Here is a 23,196-nt window from a genome sequence, read left to right on the forward strand (position 1 = left end):
CAAAAAAGAAATAACTGCCCAAATCAAAAAAAGTGCTTGTCTGTGCATTATTCCCTCCATCCTCTACATTAATATAGGCTATTATTTCCATAAGACACATCACACTGGCACACTGAGATCTAATATGGCACAGAGGACGGGCCGAAGCAAGTGAATGAATCCCCTTTGCTTTCATCTGAAGCATTTATTCAGAGTCGGGAGCATTGGGACTGGCGGGGGGTGGGGGACAATTTATTATTTATCAGTCATCTTCCTCCATGGTGGGTTCAGGAGAACAAGAGAAAGCAGAGCATGCAACACAGACAGGGATTCAACATGGGGAGAGTCCACAGTGAAAGACCATTTGACATTAATTTGGTCAAGTCTGTGATCAGACAACAAATCCAAAGAATAGTAGAGCAGCCAGGAGATTTTCACTCACTTTGTTCCTTTAATTTCTGTCAAATCACTCGATTCCCCAGGTACTGCTCGTCAATGTGTCTTTATTCTTGTAAAATTAAGAAAGATTTGGAAGAAATGGATGCCTAGAATGGATTGACTCTGGCAAACCATAATTGCAACAGTCATTAAAAGGAGTGTTGGTGCAAAGAGAAGGAAACAGGAGAAGGAGACAGAAAAAGAGGCAGGAGAAGAAACAGTGAGATTGCAAGAAATGAGAGGGAAAGAAGGGAAGTACACAGACATAGAAGAAGGTGGTGCGAGTGTTTCTCTATGTCAGCAGCCTTCTGAGAGGATCATATACCTCCTGTCAGACCATCACCCAGGCTGTCATACATCTCTCTCTCTCTCTCTCTCTCTCACACACACACACAACCACACACACACACATAAAAGCAGACAGCTCAGTGGGACCTGTCTGAGGAGAACATGTGTGAATGGATTAGAAAACATTGAGGTCAACAGAGGTTGATGGACACACATTGCATGACACAAAACACCCTTACAATATATATATATATATATATATATATGACTTCTAATTCTGACTTTTTAACAAACAATGGTTATTATCAAGTGTTTTTCACCAAAATACCTCAAGGTGTATCCTCTGTGTTTAACAAACACGTGGAACACATTTTTGCTTTTCACTGAACATATGCAAGGCCGATTCATAAAATATCTTAATTTTTTACATCTGTCATGGGGACTATTTTAAAAACACTAGTCCACAGCGCTTCTATTGACCAAACCCATAGGGGTATATAAGGATGGACAACATGACATCTGCCTAAAAGTGAAAATTAAGCATCTCAATTGCCCCCTGGTGACTGGCTGCAGTATATGTCATAAACCCAGCGTCCTCCTTGTGAGCAATAGGGACATCGGCCAAACAAAGAAGTCAAAGTACATGTCAAATCCATTTTTCTCAAAGATGGTTTCTGTCATTTTAGGCTGTTCTTATCACACTGATGTTTGTTCAAGTGTTCATTATCCCAGTAAATTTGTTTTTAATTAATTATTTGATGCTAGAATGGAGTGAAATGTCATGATTGACAACTGAGACTGACGAGTGGAATCAGAGATTTATGATCCATCTCTATACACAGTCAAAACAATCTACAGGGCTCTGTTAATCTAAAACACAATTTCTCCTTTAAGAATATTATATATAAGGATCGTTTACAGCCAACAAATGTCATGAAGACCAAAACCAGCAAAGGACGAAAAATAAAACTACGAACAAATATTGTGTGTATCCAAAGCCTAATATATAATATATGTCTTTACCTTATAGAGCTCCTTTAACATGTGGTTTATTTCACTACTGAAAATTGTCCCCAATTACTGTAAATTGTCCCCAACAAATACTCTGTTTAAGAATTAAACTATTTATTTGCAACCTATTTCTTAAATACCTAAACCAGTTTGTGACAGACTGGATACCACAGACAGAGTCGAGAGACTGTCTATCTCATTGGTAATTTTAGTCTTGCATTGGGATTTGTTGACTTTAAGAAAAACAATGGATTAATGGCAGCCTGATCCTTTAACAATATGTTACCACAATAACCTAACCACATACAGTGTACACACTAATCTTGGTGTTTATGTGCTGTGCTTTGTTTTCCCAAAAGATCCACCATGATTTGCTCCACACAAGTCAACAGTGCAACAGAAGTACATCTGAAGTGGAAAAGTGAATGAAATGAAGTGACAGTAAATCGAGTCAAAGAAAATTATAGTTGCTCCAAAAATAAACACAGATTTATAGCAGATCCATGTTTTTTGTTGGTGATAGGGCTGGTAGGGGAGATAACATCAGTCCTTTTAATAAAACAATTTCAGCAGATACATTTTCCTTGATATGTCCTCTGACTTGAGGGGGAGCTATAATTTAATTATTAACCGCTCTGAACTAAAAGCTCACTGTGTGTAAGAATCAGCTCTGTCAAATATAAGTCTAATCATGCAATCTCATTTCAGACGTGTATCTGATAATCCCATGTCACCGGTTGCACTTAGTGTGTTTTCCAGTGTGTGTCCCTACTCTTGTATTCAGAGAAGGCCCAACCTCTCCAACACCCAGCAAGCATCAAGAGGGGGCCTCTTCACACCACTCCTCTGTATTGATTATCTTCTTCTGTGTTACACTGCGTTGTGTTGCGCTCTGATGTGTTGAGTTGTTCGGCGCCACGCTCAGCTGTGTTGCGCTGAGCTGCAACGGTTGTGTATATCCTTCCCTCCTCTCTGGTTCGCTCCCTATCACTAATGCAACAGACATTAACATAGTGTTTGATGTCGAGTTAGGAGACATTTAGATGCTCTCTGTTTAACAACTGTGTCAAGTGTTTGCCGCATCTATTTACTTCTTTAACAAAATCAAACAATGCACACACAGGGCCACAATGACGCCCTAGCTGTGGAGGATGATGAGAGGGGGAGAGGGGAGGGAGAGAGATAAAGAGTGAGAGTGGGAAAGGGACAGAAACAAGAGAAGAGTCCCTCTTCAGCCGTGTAGAAACTTTAAACCTAACTTTAATCTGTTTCACTTTATTAGACTAAAGTTTTGCACACATAATGTTCAGATATTGTGCTTTTGATAGTTTAGGGCTACAGTTGCATAAGTTACATAAACTCTTTCATTTATTTTGTTCCATCTTACCCCATATCATCTAAACTGATGCTTACACCTCAAAAATCTCACAAGTGTTAGACTCACTTTACATAGATACCAAGATTATTCATACAGACTCTGCAGTTGTGGTTAAGATATACTCTATTAATTTTGGGCATATCATTTTCAAGCAGGGGCCTGAAAAAAGGGCAGGTTAACCTGCAAATGCAAATATGATTCCTTTGTGTGAAAAATGGGTGCAATTAAATCTGTTTATAAGCTTACCATAAGGCTATGCAAGATTAAAATGCAGATTTATGAAAATTTGTCAGCAGGAAGCTTGAATCGAAAGAGGAAACACAATTGTTAATATAAGCACACGGAAGTTACATTTTTTTTTATATGCTTCAAGTATGTTTCACATGATCAGCCTCTCATCTGAAGTCTAAATTTCCCATGAAGCTGAATTAATGAGCTGGATTGCTGCTGATCGTGCTTGTCTATCAGTAAAGGTTGTTAAAGACGAAGCAAGAATCTGCTCACACCAAGACCCACCTACGTTTTTGAGCTGTGTTTCTTACCCTCTTTTGTGTGATTGTTCCAACTATTACAGCAGAGCCAGGTACTACAGGAACAACTGTATCTCTTGCTGGGAGGAACCTATACCTTACTACAACACCAAACTTTGGAAATATGCATACAATTACTGCTTGTGTTCAAAATTAACAAGCGCATGTCAATACAAGACATTTTTTAGCTGTGCTTTTCAGTCATCTCAAGTCTGTCTGATGAAACTGATAATGTACGCTCATATATCTTAAATAATCCAGCTGGCACTGGCCATGGAACGGCTTGCTTTTTTTCTTCCCACAATACGCACAAAGGAATGCCATCCAAATGGGTCTTTTTATGCTTCAACAGTTTTTTCTTGAATTATGTGTTGGGCTCTGAGAGCCACCAAAACATGGATAACCTGCACTTAATACTGTGCCTGAACGCATCCCGTGTGAGGACGAAAGCTGGTGCTGGTAATGTGCTGCTCACATGGTGTAACTAAAAGCAGCCTGTGCCAGCACTTCAACCTTCACCTATGCAGCAGTTAGAATATAGGACTGAGTGAGGTATGTCTATATATGTGTTTCTGTGTTTCTTTGTTGCTCTTTATTTGAGACTTAAACATAATTGTTTAGTGTGTGTGCGTGTGGCGTGCGTGTGTGTGTGTGTGTGTGTGTGTGTGTGTGTGTGTGTGTGTGTGTGTGTGTGTGTGTGTGTGTGTGTGTGTGTGTGCATGTGCGTGCGGTCAGGTGTTAGTTTTTATGTATCTTCTCTCCACCAGTCCAGGGACTGAAGGAGGGAGGGAGATATAAGGACCCAGGAAGAAAGAAGGAAAGACAGCTCTGTGGAAGGAGGGAGATAAGATGGAAAAGGTTGAATAGCAACACTTGTCACAAACTGATGCTGCTTCAGATTGCCACAGATGGAATTTAACGGATTATAGGCAGGATTGGGACAGGCTGGTATAGGAAGCAGGAGTATCCTCGGCTGTAACCAACATAAAATAAAATATCAATGGGTCATTTGTTTCTAATTTGTCATTCTTGGAGCCATCATATTTTGAATGTTATGAAAGCTATTTGAAAAGTCTGTCACTGTAGAATTATTAAAATAGAAATTATGTTCACATTGAAAAAAGGAGAAATTAAACATATTTCTTCCTACTTCCTTCCATTTAACACTGCCATGTCTCATCTTTGTTGATTCTGACATCATAACTATGCATATCCGTATCTCATCCCTGCAGTAACCTGTCCATCATCCTGACCCCACAGTGTTTCAGCAGTGCAGCTGTGTTCAGTTGTGTTTCTCTGTTTGGGCTGTCAAGGACAAATGGTGGGAGATGGGAGGGTCAGTTGTAAATAACGAGGAGCAATCTGTGAGGCATCTCTCTACCATTTAGCTCCATCAGCCACAAGCTACAGTAACTGTGGCAACCAGGGCCGTGCATCAAATGACAAGACCGCTGTGCGTGTGTGTGTGCGGTGCTGTGTGTGTGTGTGTGTGTGTGTGTGTGTGTGTGTGTGTGTGTGTGTGTTCAAATGAATTTATGCATGTGAATGTGCGTAGATGCATGTGTGGACTCCACAGGTTTGTGTTTTTTTGTATGTTTACAACATGCAGACATTTATAGATTGCATTAAAAAATCTATTTTCCTTGTGGGGAATGCTTTTTGGTGGTTAACTTGGTATTAGGGTTAAGGTTTTTCAATGATTTTCCCCCACAGGAATAATGAAACTTCTTTGTGTGTATTTCTATGTGTATTTCTATGTGCATGCATGCGCTCTGGTGCATTGCCCTTTGAATCTCTATTTCCTGTATAACATACCAGCAGGGGTATGCAGTGGCCAGAGACCTCTTTTCTTTGATATGAATAGCAGCCAAAAGGTCTTTGCTGGAGGCTGATATATGTCAATCAGCTTTTATTTTACCCCTCAGCAGCAGCAGCAGCAGCATCTGCCGTCCTGTCCGTCTCTCTCACCTACAGCAAATCCCTCCCCTGCACTGATAACACTCCAAATAACAGGTGAGCGACTGCTGGCAGAAAGGAGATTGCCTGACCTTATTGTTTGCCTTCGCCACCTCTTTGTTCTTCACAAATAAAGGGATTTTTAATAAACTGAAAGGTCCTCTGCCGTGGCCCATAGAGAAAATGAAAGGGGGCAGTGAGGTATGGTACAATGTGGCGGGAAAAAAAGAGCAGCTCATCAGAAAATAACAAAGGTGCAAGTTAAAGATAAGGCGCCTGTCAGAGATTAATCCAGGCCTGCTTGATTGTTTTCTTTAATACCAGACCTGCTACAGCAAGCGATAAGTTTGCTGAGTAATTTGGTTTTCTAGGGGACGGTTAGCGAGTGGGTGGCTGGGTGCTTGAAATAATATTCAGGTGTGCTCCATAATTGATTTCTTTTTTTCTCTCACTCCTCAGTTCTCAAAGAAAAATGAGATGAAGCTCAAAACTGCTTTGACTTGCTTTTCTGTTCGCCCCGCTCTCTCTCCCTCCCTCTCTCTTATTTTCTCCATCTCCCCCACCTTTTTTTTGTTCTCTTCCCTTTCCTTCTCTTCTCTCTTTCCCCTTTGGATTAATAAAGTGGCTTTGTTCAAGACAATAAAGGGGAAGGAGAGAGTATGCTTGAGGAGGCAGTTTTCTCTTCCTGCTTTCAGCGCCATTGTGACAGCAGAGAAGACAGAAAGACGGGTAGCACATGCTTCAGATAGACAGCGCAGTGTGCGTGTGCTTGTGTGTGTGTGTGTGTGTGTGTGTGTGTGTGTGTGTGTGTGTGTGTGTGTGTGTGTGGTAGTCACTTTCTGATGACTCTGAGGAAAATGAACAATAGATTAAAATCTATTTGTTTGGTAATGAAAATCACGGACATAGCCACCCTATGTTAATATAGCTGCAGAAATAAATGTAAATCCAATATGTGAAGAAAGATTTGTTGATAAAAATGCTGCCTCACTGATCCGAAAGGACTTTTTAATTTTCTGCAGCAATTACCATCCTCAACCCTCTTTCTATATCTTTCCTTAAAGATCATTCTAGTTAGGTTTCTCTGCATAATGGTTCGGGAGTCACACTTTTAATTAAATTAATCAGAAAAGACAGCAGACTCATAAGACAGCACATCAGATGTGGGCAAAGTTACCCATACTATCTCAAGGTGAGTAATGTGCTTTTGCATTTCTGAAAGGAAGATCATCGAACGAGCAAAATCTTGGTGAGGAATTTAACGTTAAATCAATCATTTATCATTATAATTTCACAGCCCTTTGCCGGTTTACCTCTGTGTGTCTGAATCAACAATTTGTTTTTACCCTGACACAGGGGTTTTAGAGATGGACACAGATGGAAGGAAGGAAGGAAAAATCTCTCATTTTGCCATTCTGATGCCTGAATTGATCCGCCTCACAAATCCCTCATATCTCTGCCTCTCCCCCTACCTAACCTCTCTCTCTCTCTCTCTCTCTCTCTCTCTCTCTCTCTCACTCTCCATGCTCGCCACTTCTACAGAAGATGGCCTGTACTCTAGGGCTGTTTTCCAATTACTGCTCAACCTTTTCAGAGAAGGTCATTATAATTAGAGATCCATTTAGCTTTTCCGTGAAAAGCACGAAATATTTTTTTTCTGATTGTGGCTCCTGAAAAAAGAAGAGGAGGAAGACGGAGAGGAAAAAACTGCAGTACTGATCTCAAGTGGCTCTATTATTATGGTTGGGTGGACAAGTCGCATGCAATAATGGCTTCACTTTGGGGGGTGGGGGTTAGGGGGGTTGACTGACTGGCCTTTTGCACATTACTAGTGCATGAATGGAAAAAAGATCATCTTGGAACTCAAAATCAATACCAGGCCTGTATGGAGGACTTCATTGGGAGTGGAAGTTCGTGGAGTGAAGACTGTCTGAAAAAATGAATTCTTCATATGTCATTTAAGCTAGCAGCCATTAGCTATTACACACACAAAGCAGCCCTCTCCTCAGTTCTCTTGTTATTCGAGACACTCGTGGATGGAGTTAAGACTAATGCAGAGGCCAGTGTGAGCTGGACAGATCGATTTCAGTGTGGACACTGGAGTCACATTAATACCATGTGTAAATGTTATCAGGTTTACATTATACACAGATAAATTGGATATAAGACATATTTCATTGCCAAGTGTAAATGCAGTCTATGTGGGCAGGGCTTAGCAATTTTAAACTGTTAGTTTACCTTTTCACATGGAAACCAATATTAAAACACTGTTAGCACATTACAGTCCATGATGAAGGAAAATAATAAACATTCATCTAAAAGATGGGTTTGTGTCTGTGGCATAAGGCTTGTGCTTTTCACAAACTAAATGTAACTGTCTTTATGGACAAAGATCCTAATTTAGATTCCCTCATCAGCCACAAACAGATAGGACGTGGATCAGTGCAGCATACAATCTATGCAACATTATGTTTTCTGCTCTGTATCAAAGAAGCAGATGGCTGGGGACAAACACTCCAAAGTGGTAGAAACCAACTAATTGGTTTTAGGGAAATCGATATGGTGCCGGCAGCAAACCCCTCCTCTCCCCTCATAGTCCATCAGTCTTGCTCTGCAATTACCCCATTGATTGGCCAGTGCTAATTGCAGGTCTCATTATTGCAGGTTCCAGCCAGTTGCAATCACAGCAGCTAGGTTCAGAGGTAAACTATGAGGAGGAACTGAAGAGCATATAAACTATAGCATAAATGACAGTGCACACAGGTGATGTGGGGATAAGTGGGCTAAAGTCTAGCTATACCAGTTTATCTGAATCTAGATAATGATAATGAGATGAATTATTCAAACTTTTAACCTCATGGGAGAGTTCCCCAATGCTCTAGATAAGTGGAAAGTCACAGGACAAGGTTAGCTTCCAAACAGCAACCTATGGAAGGGTCCTGTGTAATACATGGATGACACATCTGCATGTGCTTCTCAAGAGATCGTTAGTGAAAAATCTGTGAATAGAGCCACATTCTACTCCTTTTATATCAGAAATAGCAACGTTGTGGATTTTGTTTGTCCAGCAATGCAAACAATTGTCTGTAGCTATGTAGATCTTGACTTCTAAGATAACCTCATTATAGCAACGTAAACATAACTCTATTGACCCATGACCTATTCTGAATAATATAATAATATGCATTGAAAGCACTTTTGCTGATTATAGGCCCAGATAAATTAATTGTTTTGGACAAGCAACAGTGCTACCTGCAATACAACAGGATTTGGTTTGTAACAATTGATAGATTTGTTTACATGATACAAGAACAAAAGATTTGGTTCTCACACTAAAATACTTTATATTTTGTAGGTGGTAACAGTAATATTTCTGAATATTTTGATTGCATGTAAAATGGCAGCAGTGATGTATTTTGGTTAGCTTCATAGCATTCTGGACCTTTACACATTGACAGCACAACAGTAGATATATGCTTCTTCTAATAAGGCATGAGCCACAGATGAGGATAATATACTGATGCACTTTGTATGTCTGCCATCTAACCCAACCACCTCCTGACAACTGTGCTGCCGTTTATAATTATATTATAAATAATTAATCGCTTTCATTAATTTAAAAAAAGGCTGCCTTTGCAAAAATCTGTGTAGTAGTATATGAATGTAATATAGGAGAGAGGTTTGGACAAACAAGATGTTCTGCAGAACCTAAACTGCAGCAATTCCATTCATATTTATTCCAAGGCAGTCTTTATTCTTATTTCTAATGCAGATCACCTTTTAGTATGATGTAAATAAGGTATGATAGATCATCTCTAACTACCTTGTGGCTGTAATGAAAAGTCAAGATGATCAATGGTGATGAGAATATACAGATCAAAAAATTCTAATATCCAATCATTTAAGCACCACTAAGAATGAGAGATGATATCCTAGAACAAAACTGAGGAAAAGGTTTTGTTCCAAATACAAACCAACTACAATTCTGTCAAAGGGAGAATCATTTTCCTGGAACTCGTGTGATTTGTCTTTCTCTGCCATTTCAGAATACTAACACTGAAGTTAATGCAACATGTAAGTGCTTCATTTATTTTCCATGAGTTCCCATGTCACATTTTAAAAAAAGGTTTCAGGCTATTCACACAATTTCCCTAAATTCAAAGAAGTCAATCACAAGCAGTTCTGGAGAACACTGTACTTTATCATTTTGAACTCTATTAAATCTTTTCTGTTTTACTGTGACTTTTCCTCACTTAAATCAGATCAACTTGGCTTATGTAAATGTAAAATGTTTTCAGAATAAGCATTAGGAAGGGCAATAAAAACGTTAGTATGCCACAAGTGTAGATGTTCCAGCTAGAATCGGCTTATTTTGAATTAAGTCAAAATGCACACACACACACACACACACACACACACACACACACACACACACACACACACACACACACACACAAATCTGACTTTACCCAAACCTTTAAACATGTTCTCACCCTAAAATGTAGGTTATAGGGACTTTTTTGTCCCAATAAGGAAGACAAGTCCCTATTACATTATTGTTTTTAAGCCCTCAACATGAGTGACACCTGCACCACACACACACACACACACACACACACACACACACACACACACACACACACACACACACACACACACACACACACACATCACGATTAATCTTGTCACACATTAAAACCAATCAGTGTAGAATAGTGCACATGCACACAGGTAGACACACGCACAGTCTCTGCGCGTCCTGTTCTCTCCCATGGGTCTCTGTTAAAATTGACCTTCTCTGCCTTTCATCACAGGAAAATATCATCCTCAAAGAATAATACGGCCTCCAGACACATTAATTAGAGAGCATCTATTTAGATAAACATCTGAGGGAGAGACAGAGAATGAGGGACTGCAAGGCAAGTTATTGATGTACACAGTATGAATAATTACACACCATTTTTCATAATATCTAGAAATAACACCTCTGCATTTTATTTTTCTGATGCAATCTTTTTATAGACATTTGTTTTGTGAATAAAACATTGAAAGGTTATATTTTTCCTTTTTGTATTACCTTGGTTTATTTTGACTATATCCATGCATATTTATATTTGGTTATGTCAATGATGGAGCTGCAACATTTCCTGTAATTTAAAATCCAGTTTACACATATTTCTCTGTCAGTACCTTGATAAATGTGAAACACTGTGCTTTCACCAGAATTTCAAACACACTGAGGTTTTATCAAGGATAGAATGGTGAACACTTTGGATCACGTCACCGCCCACCTATCAGAGAGTTCATTCATTCATGTTTTCCACAGTCACACTCACAATCATTCAATAATCCAATCCCAACCTCAGACAACAGGCTCATGTAATTTGAACCAACATACAGAAGTTACTAATTTACTTCAGAGCAATGAGTGTGGTTGGACAGTAGAAAAGGTCCGGATCAAGCTCATACAACACATCACTCTTACATACACATATGAATATGTTACGCATGTTTGGGTGCAACTGTACAAATAAATGTGTGTGTGTGTGTGTGTGTGTGTGTGTGTGTGTGTGTGTGTGTGTGTGTGTGTGTGTGTGTGTGTGTGTGTGTGTGTGTGTGTGTGTGTGTGTGTGTGTGTGTGTGTGTGTGAGACCCTCTGAATAAAGGTTCCGTTCTCTGTCTGTTCTCAGTCAGAACAGTTTGTGGCAGCATCCTACTTGCTACTGACTGCTGTTGTCCTCATGTGCTGCAGCTGCCTGTCGCTCAGCCTGAGCACACAGACTGGGACCAGTATTGCTTACACCTTTTAGCCACACAGCCAACTGCAGATAACACCATGTGTCATTTTGCCTCCGCTTCATGTGTCCAGTGGTTTCATTTGAGTTTCTGTACAAATAAAGGGACAAAGACTCTATTTCACTGTTAAACTTCAAAGCTACTTTACACACACACATTTAATTTCTTCTGGTCTTGGTTAATTCTTTACTTGCTTCAAGTGCTGATGACACAAAAAAATGCATTGTATCAAGCACACCTGAATTTAAGAGTAAACTATGGCAGGTCCTTTCTCAGTCATGTGTTGGCTGTGCGACAGGTCACAGGAGTATGATGTCATACACAAGGCCTCAGTGCTCTCTGAATGCACACTGTTTCCTTATCAATGCTTTAGTGCAGACGGTAACCAAGGCGACAGAAATATCTTTTCCTTCTTCTTTTATAGGAGGAAGACTTTATCAACTCTGGATGGACCCAAATGCAGGTGCAACCTCTTGCTTTTCTTTCTCTTTCTCACAGCGTCTGTTATTCAAATAAAAGCACACCACACACACAGTTTTATACAAGGCCTATATATGTGGTCAGTCTTGGGTATCTGGTATATTTTCAATTCTAATCATGAATTGAGGGAGGGGGTTCAGGGGAAAAAAAGGAAATATGTTTACAATCACGATATATATTCAAAATAATGACTTTAGTGTGTGCACTTTGCCATATGCAAAGAACCAAAACGTTGTCTCTGTGTCAGGGCAGGGTATTGTTTCTTGTAGCCCATGATTGTTAAATAGTAGCTGCAAAGAATGTGTGTATCATGGAGTACACTTACCTGATCTTATTAGATATTAATAATAAATTGTTACTGTCCCAGAATATTTCCTTTCACTTTCACCTATTGTGCATAAAAAAAAACTTAATTATGTGGTATAGTTATCCTATGATAAATAAAATGTTCTTTAACTTTTTTACTCTATTAACATATTACAATCAAAATCTTAAAAGAACAATCATTTTCAGTTCCTGAATGAAAGAAAGAAAGACAATTTGCTTTGACATTTTTTTGCAAATAAAGAACAAGGGAACACAGATTTTCCACATGGATCTGTGTGTGTGTGTGTGTGTGTGCGTGTGTGTGCACAGATTATTTATAATAAGACCTTTCCACTGCAATGCTCAGCTATTGTGTTTCAAATAGCTGCAGAGCTTGATGAATACAATATGGGCAAGATGCTGTCAGTAAATGTGAGACCAAGTCTGACAAATGGGGACGAAGAACCTGAGATAGATGTCTGACAAAATGACAAATGAAATGAAAGAAATGAGGAAGATGACACAGTGATTGTGATCAGATGTGTCTGTTTTACATGTATATTTAACTGCAGTTGCTATCTGATTAATAGTGCCTTTTTGGGCTGATGACATTAACAAAGGTTAAAAACAGTATTCTGTATCGACATGTAATAATATGTAAAATGGGTGGTCAAAAATATATGAAACATCAAAGAATACCTCACCATGCTCTTGGTTGCTTGTTAACCAGGAAGACTGGGGGAATGTTTAACATGCGGTACTCTGGTTTGGACTGTTTCTTGGCTCCGTGCCTCATGACTGTAATTTGGATGAGTGCAGCTCGCTTGCCTTTGGGCTCATTAACAACAATATAAACAGTAATTACTGTGATCGCCTAATTAATTCATTTAAAAATGCTGCACGGCGTAAAAGGCGTGAGCAAATCTTTTCTGGAGATAACAATTTTACAAAATCATTGTTGACATAATTAGCAATTTCATGTTCCAAAATGCAAGGGAAATAATTAAAAACCTTTTTGTCCTATTTCATACATGCAGTGTTTTATTATTCAGACTCCTCATGCTTTTCTTTCCCTTTTCACTAAGCCTGCTTTCTGCGAGTTATCCCCCTCTGATCCTGTCTCTGTCTGCATGGCAGCTCGGCAGTCCTGATAAATGTAATCCTCCCCTCTGGACAGATTCCTTTGTTTTTAGGCCATTTCTACGCTCCCCTCTGATCGCCAGGCTTTACTTATTATAGAATGTTTCGCCGTCATTCAGTGGGTTTTGTTTGGGAGGAGAGATTGGTCATTTGGGCCGCAACTGTCCGTTAATTCTATCTACTTTATTGGCCAGTTAACTGTGATTAACAGTAATTAAGATTCAGCCAAACAAAGCATAGATTTGTTTTGCTTCCAGGACAATAGTCCCTATGAATGATGAACTCCTTCAGTTTGATTTCTTTCTACCACACCCACATCAAGATTTTCTCCAGAAACAATATTTCAATTAAGTCTAACAATGAGCAGTATAGATATGATCCATGATAACTAGTTGTTATGGTTTCTATGGTTTCTAATGGTTTACATTATGTATATATTTTATAATAAAAATATTGTTTGAAGTAATCCAGTGTTTTCTCAGAACAGACATCAGCGCATAATGTGAGAACCACAATGTCAGGAGCAAGTGACAGAGTAATTTTTGTTATGGGAACAGTCCTCTGACCCTTCAAAACCCTAATTAGTATTCCTGCAGAATTTATTACCACGCCTGGCATCACTTCTTGTTTATTATGTCTCTACCCATTAAAGTGAGAGTAGATTCATAGACAGATCTGACTGATCTGTGTGTGTGTGTGTGTGTGTGTGTGTGTGTGTGTGTGTGTGTGTGTGTGTGTGTGTGTGTGTGTGTGTGTGTGTGTGTGGGGAACACAGAATGTTCAGAAATCTATATGTGATCCAGTGCAGCGTGATTCATGTTTTTAAAAAGTGCCTGAGATGAAGTGGGGAGGATAATTATTAAGATTCTAAACAGAGGCAGAGGTTATATGAGGAAACCTGCTTTACCAAAACTATTGGCTGTGACAATGCCTCTCATCCCAACACTCGCAGACACACACAAACAAACACACACATATTTCAGACATTATTTTTCAATGACCGACAATAAAGTAATTGATTGATTGATTGATTGATTGATTGAATTAATGTTGCTTTTGCACCCGAACTTGTATGAGATGAAGTGAGATCATAGATGGGAATTAACTGTGGAGCACAGAACTTGATCACCACCTGCTGGTATTCTCTACACACAACTCCCTGCCTCTTCCTTTTAATTTCCTGCCTTTAACATTGATTGATTGATTGATTGATTGATTAATTCATTCATTCATTCACACTGACTTCTCTGCACAGATATCATACCAAGTCCTGCAGCATACTATAATAAATATTAAAGGATGTAAACTCTGAGATGTGGGTGCCATTCTTCACAGTTGTGATATGATATATATGATCATGTATTGAAAATATTGTCATCCGTAAAGCAGCGGATGGATAACTAAACCCAGCCAGGCACCAGCACAGGAACCAAAGAGAACAGGGGTCTCCGGGTAGAGAAGTGACTGAGAAATTCATGTTTCAATTTAGAAAGATTCTGGTGAGTCGATTCAACCCTCCGGTCACAAGTATGTGCTCTGTGAGTGTTAGTGATGGTCTCCCTGTAACTGCTCTTCATTTTGTAGTGACTGGCACATCTCATGTTGGGCATTTTCTATATTTACTTATGATTTCTGAAAATTGTTACACCAGTGCTTGCGGTTAATCCAAAGTTTATTAAAACAGGCTTTTTTTCTAGAATACAAAGTTTCTGTAAAACAATGGAAAATGCTATAGTGTAAAAAGAGACTGAAGAAAGGAAACCCTCAACCCACTATACAGTATATATATATATATATATATATATATATATATATATATATATATATATATATATATACTGTATATCATATATACTCTTGAGGATGTCTATGAATAACGAGGAACAGTTAACACGTAGGGAGACAAGAAGGATGACAAGCAGCTCTCTTTATCAATTCACCTCCTGCATTTGAATTCAGAATTTATATTTTGAGGCCATGTAGGATTGTTGCTATTTAATTTAATTTATATATATGTATATATAAATAGATTTTTTTGTTGTTGTTATCAGTCTTACATACTGGAAAAATATAATTTCCTCAGTTTTAATAACTGTTTATTTTTCTTCCTGCAAGATGTTTATCAGAGCAGTGGTAATGCTGGTAGGGGTAGAGCGTCCACTCGGGGTGACTGGATGCCACAGTTCACAAGTCCACCTTTGGTCAATCTGCTCTCTTAATTAAAGTAGTGGGGAAGTGGATTTCTATACCAGCAAACATCAGGGATTTAGAAAGTGTTCCTTAATCAAAAATCAGTCTCAAGCTCTGGCTAAAATCAACACAAAAGTGTCACCACCAATGACAGCCTTGAATTTACTGGACTATTATGTAAGGTAAAGTTTATAATGATGATCTGTATGTACTATTAATGCCGTACAATGTTTTTGGTCTAATAATAATAATAATAATAATAATAATAATAATAACCATAACAATAATTATAATAATACATTATTATTATTATTATTATTATTATTATTATTATTATTATTAATACAAATAGTTATATCATCAAATTCTGTTATGGTGCCTTAGTAAATCCTGAGGAAAATGTCTAGCTTCCCTTGTTGCCCACTAGATGACGCCACAGGCTGATTTTAAAATGATTGTATCGCGCTCTAGCTGTGGGGGTGAATAGATAGAATGAAGAAGACAGAAGTCTTACTCTGCTCTTTAACAAAATACCACAAATGCAAACACAGATATATCTATATCTATAGATATATATCTATATCTATAGATATAGTAAAATAACTACACCGTCGTTTCACAGAAACAAAACATCAGTGCTTTTCCCAAGGGCGCATGCGTAATGCCGGACACAGGCCGGAAGATGAGCCAGATCTTCCTCCCATAGCACATCTTCATTGAATGCGATCTTTGATGTAGCCACACTGACACTTGTTGTGGTTTCATGTGTTCGTGTCGCTTTGTGCTGCTGTGTACAGATTTCACGGCAGATGAAGAAGCTACGACTGGTGACACATTGAACCTGAGCGGTGAGTCTTTAGTTTGATCTCAGCTGTCTACAGCATGTTTCACTTTCATTCCTCTGGAGACTCAACACACAGTTACTGTGGTAAACTCAGCACCGTGTCCTCCTCTAACAATGTAAACAGTCCGGTAAACATTTCCGTCCCTGCACTGTGGCTTATCAGATCTGTAGCTAGCTGCGGTTCCCAGGGTTTGTGCTGTGTTGAACCGTGTGTAGCTGTGGAAGCATCAACAGTAGCATTTAGCTTGTTATGCTAGTATGAGCTGCGTAGGATACAAACCACCCCTGCACCCCTTTCAATGCTCCGCCGGCTTTTCTCCCAAACTTACATCTGTAGTGTCCGCGGTGTTGTGTCTCACTGTTGTGTATGACCTGAGCCACTAGGTTTCCTCAGATTGTGTTGTACATGCTCAAGTGAAGAGGTGTGTGTGTGCGTGTGTGTCAGTCTTTAACCATGTGTGTAGTCTCTCTGTACACACTCCCAAAACAGAGATTTCACCAATATCCACGACTTTCATCCTTGAATATATTATGTGAACCAAAGCATGGGTAATATGGCCAAAATCATATACAGACGGGGGAAAAAATCACATCAGGTAATTTCAATAATTGTCACTTTAAATGTCACATTATTATTTCGGAGGGATTATTACTCCTGAATGAAGGTTGTGGTTTAAAGCTATTCCTTTTGAGCAGAGAAGGGCAAACACTTGATAAACAGCAAAACATTTTACAAATCTGAGGTTGTTGGTCATTTATTATACTGCCTCACTGTGCTTGCACAATGAACAAGCATTATATCAATATATCCTGGACTTTTGTTGTATTGTGAGGATTTTTGATATTGTTTTATCGCCCAGCCCTAAATCACAGTAAGATGAGTGAGAAGCTTGAGCTAAATCAACCACACTCATTGATCAAGCCATATTAACGTACAGAAATGTACAGAAATGCTTAACTAAGTCAGAAATATTATCATTATTATATAGTTAGTTCAACAGAGATTTGACATAGGCCTATTTATTTTTACATAGAAAAATGTCCAGCCCACATTGTGCATCTTGGTCACAATTCTTTTAAAATACAAATATGTGTTGTTGTTTTTTAAAGTTAGCCAGTACATTGTCATCAGATCTTTTTTTTAAACTTACAAATATCTAGTTCTTATGAATAGATATCAGTAATGGACATGTATATGTATACACGAGACACCTGCTTCGACTTATCGGTCTAATATTAGGCAATGCGAGTGTCCTTGTCACTACTGGTATTTTTTTTTATATTGATACAGTATATTTAGATTAATGGTAAGAACAATCATTTTTTTTATATCGATCAATCTTACAACTAATCCCTCAGAATTTAGCCATCACTCATTTTTGTATTATTGTGACATGGCAAAATGTCTGCTGGGAAAAGGGCCAACTGTGATGAACATTTTTCATCATTTTTTGGATGGTTTATAGGCCAAATAATTCATCAATAATTTATTTGCTGCTTCAGTTTCAGGGTCCTGGTATTTTGCATGCTAACTTGGTGTTGTAATGCCTATGCTCTTCTTTGCAGATGTATAATGACATGTTTAAATGTTTGTGAGAAGTGTCTGTTACCTTGAGCCCATTAATGACAAAAATATTCTAATCATTGTAATAAAAGGCAGAGCAATAAACCTTCACACTTGAGAAGCTTGAACCAGAACATTTTTTGGGGAAATATTCTTAGCTAGAAAAGCGACATAAAAGATAAATACATTTTTAAAAGCATTGCAGATTAATTTAGCTGTAAAATCAACTAATCGTTTAATCAGCTGTTTATTCCAATTTAAGGTTGGAGCAAGTCCAAGATCACTCTCCCTTAATAGTGAAAAACATGTATTTATTGAGCACATCTCTTTAGGAAATGTCCCCTGAGATAACTTCTGGTATGACATTGCACTAAAAAAACTGACTCCACTTGACTCTCAGTCAGTGTGATTAGGATTTGTTTTTATCTTGTGATGTGACAGGAGAGTAAAACATATTACAGCAGTGTCAGAGTGTGGAAGGTGTCTGGATGTGCAAAGTAGATTTGTCACCTCATCTCTGGAGTTCATAACATGCACGGAGAGACAGATGAGCCAACATCTGGGGCACGTCGCACATCTGCAGGCTGTGATATCCCCCCCTCACAGCTGCAGTCGACATCAACTGGCTGAAAAGGAAGGAGTTTCATTGCTAGTGTTAAAGCTTGATGAGGAATTTGGTGACATGTTTTCAGTCAGGCTAACCTGTTTATTAAACAGAGCTGCAGGTGAATGATACCTAGTTGTGTCTCTTTTTCTTTATTTCCTCTGTCAAGGACGTTATGTTTTCGTCTGCGTTTGTTTGTCTATCTTTCTGTTAGTTAGTTAACAGGATTAAACAGAAAGTACCGTTATACTTTTAAATTGAAAAGTTAGTTTCTTTACATCCCTCCTCAGGTGCTGTTAAGTTGCAGTGAAGGTCAGTGGTGAATAAGGAAGGACACTGTAAACCGAGATAGCAGAGGGAGTGAGCCAGCAGTGTGACACCTCTCCCCTGGGCTGAAGGCGTCTACACATTCCATCTGGTGAGTGACACAACTACAGAAACTAAATTAATTGTTAAGGACTACATGAAGGCTACATCCACACAAATACAATCTCTGTCTAGACAAACATTTTGGATCTGTGTTGGAAGTAATCTCCGTCTATACCAACATACTTGAAAATACATCCAGGCCATTCACTAACATTGGTCATGGGTGTGCCAGTGTAAACAGGAAGCAGACTGTCTACTCTGCAGTTGGTTGCTTAGTTACTTAAAATGCTTCGAATGAGAAATAGCAATGATAAAAAATAAGAACAGGGATTTCTTTTCTCGGAACTAAGATCAGGTGGAATTGCTACTGACAGTAATTGTTAGCAACATTTTGCATTCAGCTGTTAGTCGAGTCAGGACTGATAAGACCCAATCAGGAAAAAATGTGGGTGTGATATACTCGCTGTTAAACCATGCACATGCATAGGCAACCAGTAGAGGGCACACCACAGAACTCAGACTGTTTGTAGAGTGCACCGCTCTCTTCTGCCACTTCCTGATTTGTGTGCAGTAAACATAAACTAAGATGATGGCACTCAAGGAGATTAACATTTGGCTAATGTTAAGATCAAAACAGAAATGTGGAAAAGTGGGTAATTCCAGAACTGGTCACACAGCTTGTCTTCAAAACTCTGCGTTTTCTGACTTGATGACATGCCGCTAATGATGTGCCCATTTACCCTGTCAAGTACTCGCTACTGTCCTGACTTTTATGTGGTTTTGACACGTTGCATTAATTTCTGAGGATGTCCACAACCTACGCACCAAACAGACGCAGGATAAGTGAAGCAACCATCTTACATACATGTACGTGTGGTTATCAGCAAGTATATTTTGGGATTTTGTCTTAGTCTTAGTCTCAGTTTCTGCCCATCAGACTAAAACACTACTCCAGAGTTTTCAAACTAAAACAGGGTCAGCAGCATTTCAAAATTTCTTGAAAATGAAGTTACTATTAATGAATAAAAATGACAGTGGTGAACAGGATAAGAGCTATAGATATGGTCCATGTAAAGACATGATGAAGATGTTTTTTTTATTACTTTATAGGCATTAAGCAAGAGAGCTGACATTGCCTCTTGGTTGTTCTTTGGCTGGACCAACCACGGTCCAGCGCTACATATCCGAATGTCTGATTGACTGACTGATTGACAGAGTGAGTGATAGAATTGAGTTTGTGATGAACTTACACCATTGGTCAGCTAGCTGAGTTTTGTCCCTTGCTGTTTTAAAATGTAATCATCAGACTCCTTTAGCAGCCTTTGATTTTCTTTGAAAAAGCACCTAGTAATAAATCTAGTGACTTTTGAGACAAACCTTCTACTAAACCATCACCACTGCCTTGCAAATGAGAGGCTCCATTCTGTTTGCTTGTGCTCCAGTCAATGAGAGGCCGAGAGGTGGATCAGCAGATGGTTGCTCAGAGCGAAGCTTTGCGCTGTGTGAACGGGTTCACACATCCACTGCAATCCTGAATTCATATAGACATTACCCGGAGGAGCTGTAGGTGAGACGTAAATGTCAGTTGAACTGTGCATCAAATGTTAAATTGAGCAGATGTGCAACAGATACAGGGCTGAAACCTGCTGAGGGAGACACAGCAAACCGTCTTGCAACTGCACGTATGGATGTGCCATCCTGGATGAGCTGGACTACCTGATTGGGCTGCAGGTACAGCCTCATGAATACCAGTAGTGACAAGGACACTCGCAGAACACAAAACTAGAGAAGAATCAGTCAGGAAGGATAAGGAGAAAACAATTGTCTGTGGTCACCACATATACAACTGTTCCCTTTTGGGGGGTTGTCTTGCTTTTGCCTCTCTATTGCACCTGTCACTTTCATTTGCACCAAAGCAGGTGGAATTTATTCACAATGACTTGTGCTTCCTAAATGGACAGATTGATATCCCTGGAGTTTAACTGACTTGGTTTTCTACTGTGACGATTGAGTGTTCCCTTAATATATTTGAGCAGTGTATATATTTATATAATATATTTTTGATAAAAAACTCCCTGAAGCCCCACTGTACAGGCAAATATCACAGCATCTCACTAACACAGTGGGAGATCTGCCCTTGTTCCCCTGTCCCTCTGCTCTGCTCGACAGAGTGTGGCTTCATGACTGATAGTTGATGGTCCTGTTTGGTCTCAGCCATGGTCTCAGCCAACATGGACACGTTGGTGACAGGTTGAACAAGGGAACATGATGTGCTGGCCACCGCCCTCACTATAAGGCCTAACTCACTACACCTCCTCATTCCATCCATTCAAGACAGATCATTTGTGAATATAGTAGATTCGGGTTCAATCATGACTCCATGCCAATAAGTTTCATATTATTGAAACAACACCATGTTTTCTTCAAATTTTCTAGCTCCAGTAATTCACAGATATGGCAGTTATCATCAATCCAAATCAAAGTTTCAATATGTCGCCTGAGCACTATAGTTAACATTGCAGTGAAATATAAAAACACTACAAACCAAAACTATGGTGTAGAAATAAGAAAAGTTGGCTGAATTATCACATTGAAAATATGGCTCACTCTTTAGTCTGTCATGCATTGTGGGAGTAACAACTGGTGTTTCGAAACTTTCTTTCTAAAATTAAACACTTTCACTAGTTGTCTTAGGTCTCAACCAGTGTGAGTGAGAAAAAACACCCAACTGACATCATTCAGGGTTTTTCTGTGACTGATTAGTTACTCATAGAGCTACTTAATGAACCTGTTTCCACACACTGTGTCAAAGAACCCACAAAAAAAATATTTTCAGCTTTTACTGTCATTTATTGTACATCATATGCCTGGGAAATGAAATTGTATTACAGTTTTAATGGACTAAATATACCAGGGGTGCCAAACCTTTGCCCCCCGAGCCATTAACAAACTACTAGACAACTCATGAATAAAAAAAAAAAGCAACAAAAAAACAACATAAATATTAGATTCCTTTAGGTGGAATGCCTGTAAGTTGATAAACATTGTGGCAGCTTAAAGGTTCAGTGTGTAGAATTTAGTGACATCTAGTGGAGAAGTTGCATGTTGCCCCTGAATACCCCTCACCTCACCCTCCTTTTCCAAACATGACAGAGAACCTGTGGTAGCCTTCAGTTGTCATAAAAACTCAAATGGTGTTTAGTTTGTCCGGTTTTGACGACTGTAAAAAACATGGCGCCTCCTGAGAGAGGACCCGCTCCCGATGTAAATATAAAGAATTTAAATATAAAGGGTCCATTCTACGGTGAAGAAAACAACAATTCGTACAATTTAGATGAAACACACTAGTGAAAACACACCTAGGATTATTTTATATTCAATTTCTGCCAATAGATCCTTTTCACTTAAATCTTACACACTGAACCTTTAAAAGAAAAGAGATCACCACCATGATCTTACATCAAACGCCTTGTCAAAGGGCAGTTACAGCCATCACATCAGAGAGAATAGAGAGATATACTCTATTTATTCAGTGGTTCAGTACGCCTATGCTCCTAAAAGGATGTTTTTCAACAGTTCTATCCAGTCTCAAGGGAATGTGACATTTAGCATTAATAACTTGGCTGTTAACAAGGTCCAGCGAAATTCACCTGAGAGGAGCGGGCGCTCAGTGCATGTGTATCCGCTCTTTACGCACTCTGACTCAGCCACTGTGGATGGTGAGAGGGGCCAGGCTGGCCCTCCTGGCTCACGGAGCTCCTGAGAGGAGCGGGTGCTCAGTGCATGTGTATCCAAGCTTTGCGCACTCATGCCGTGACCTTGACATGTGAAACAGTCTTTGAATTAACATGATTGAAGTCGTCAGCAATAATGAAAAATCAGTTGAGGGTGAAAAATCTGTTAAGGAGTACTATTTGTTGATCACTGTACTCTCACTGTGTTTCCTCCAGGTAAACTGCGTCAATAACAACAGCAGTAACTCACTCAGCCAGCACTTCACAACCGTAAACTTGGTGTATTTGGGCAGATTTCCTTGTGAATATTAACAATAGAATCGTAAATGGTCTGTATTTTTATATAGCGCTTTTCTAGTCTTGTTGATCACTCAAAGAGCTTACAGTACAAAACTGTACTGTCCAGTATCTTGCCCAGGGACACTAAAGCACGCAGAATGAGGGAGACAGGGATCGAACCGCCGACATTCTGGTTAGATGACGACAGGCTCTACCTCCTCAGCCACAGTCGCCCATAAAGAAGTGTTATTTTGCCAGAGATTTAATAGTCAGTACCAATACCACAATTATCTATACCAAATTCAAAACC

At 39.1% G+C, this 23,196-nt stretch overlaps 1 protein-coding gene across 5 annotated transcripts in view; it reads left to right on the forward strand.

Annotated features, from left to right (window-relative positions):
• The first annotated feature begins 16,151 nt into the window (after positions 1 to 16,151).
• The window catches only part of LOC118113466 (neurocalcin-delta A), a 75,468-nt gene continuing 68,423 nt past the window's right edge, over positions 16,152 to 23,196 (forward strand). For all 5 annotated transcript variants that reach the window (XM_035163198.2, XM_035163197.2, XM_035163202.2 and 2 more), the window contains exons 1-2: positions 16,152 to 16,340; positions 18,795 to 18,922. The gene's annotated coding sequence lies outside the window, so the exon portion shown is untranslated. The remainder of the gene's footprint in view (positions 16,341 to 18,794; positions 18,923 to 23,196) is intronic.

This window comes from Hippoglossus stenolepis, chromosome 8 (genome assembly GCF_022539355.2).
Source record: "Hippoglossus stenolepis isolate QCI-W04-F060 chromosome 8, HSTE1.2, whole genome shotgun sequence".
Taxonomy (NCBI): domain Eukaryota; kingdom Metazoa; phylum Chordata; class Actinopteri; order Pleuronectiformes; family Pleuronectidae; genus Hippoglossus; species Hippoglossus stenolepis.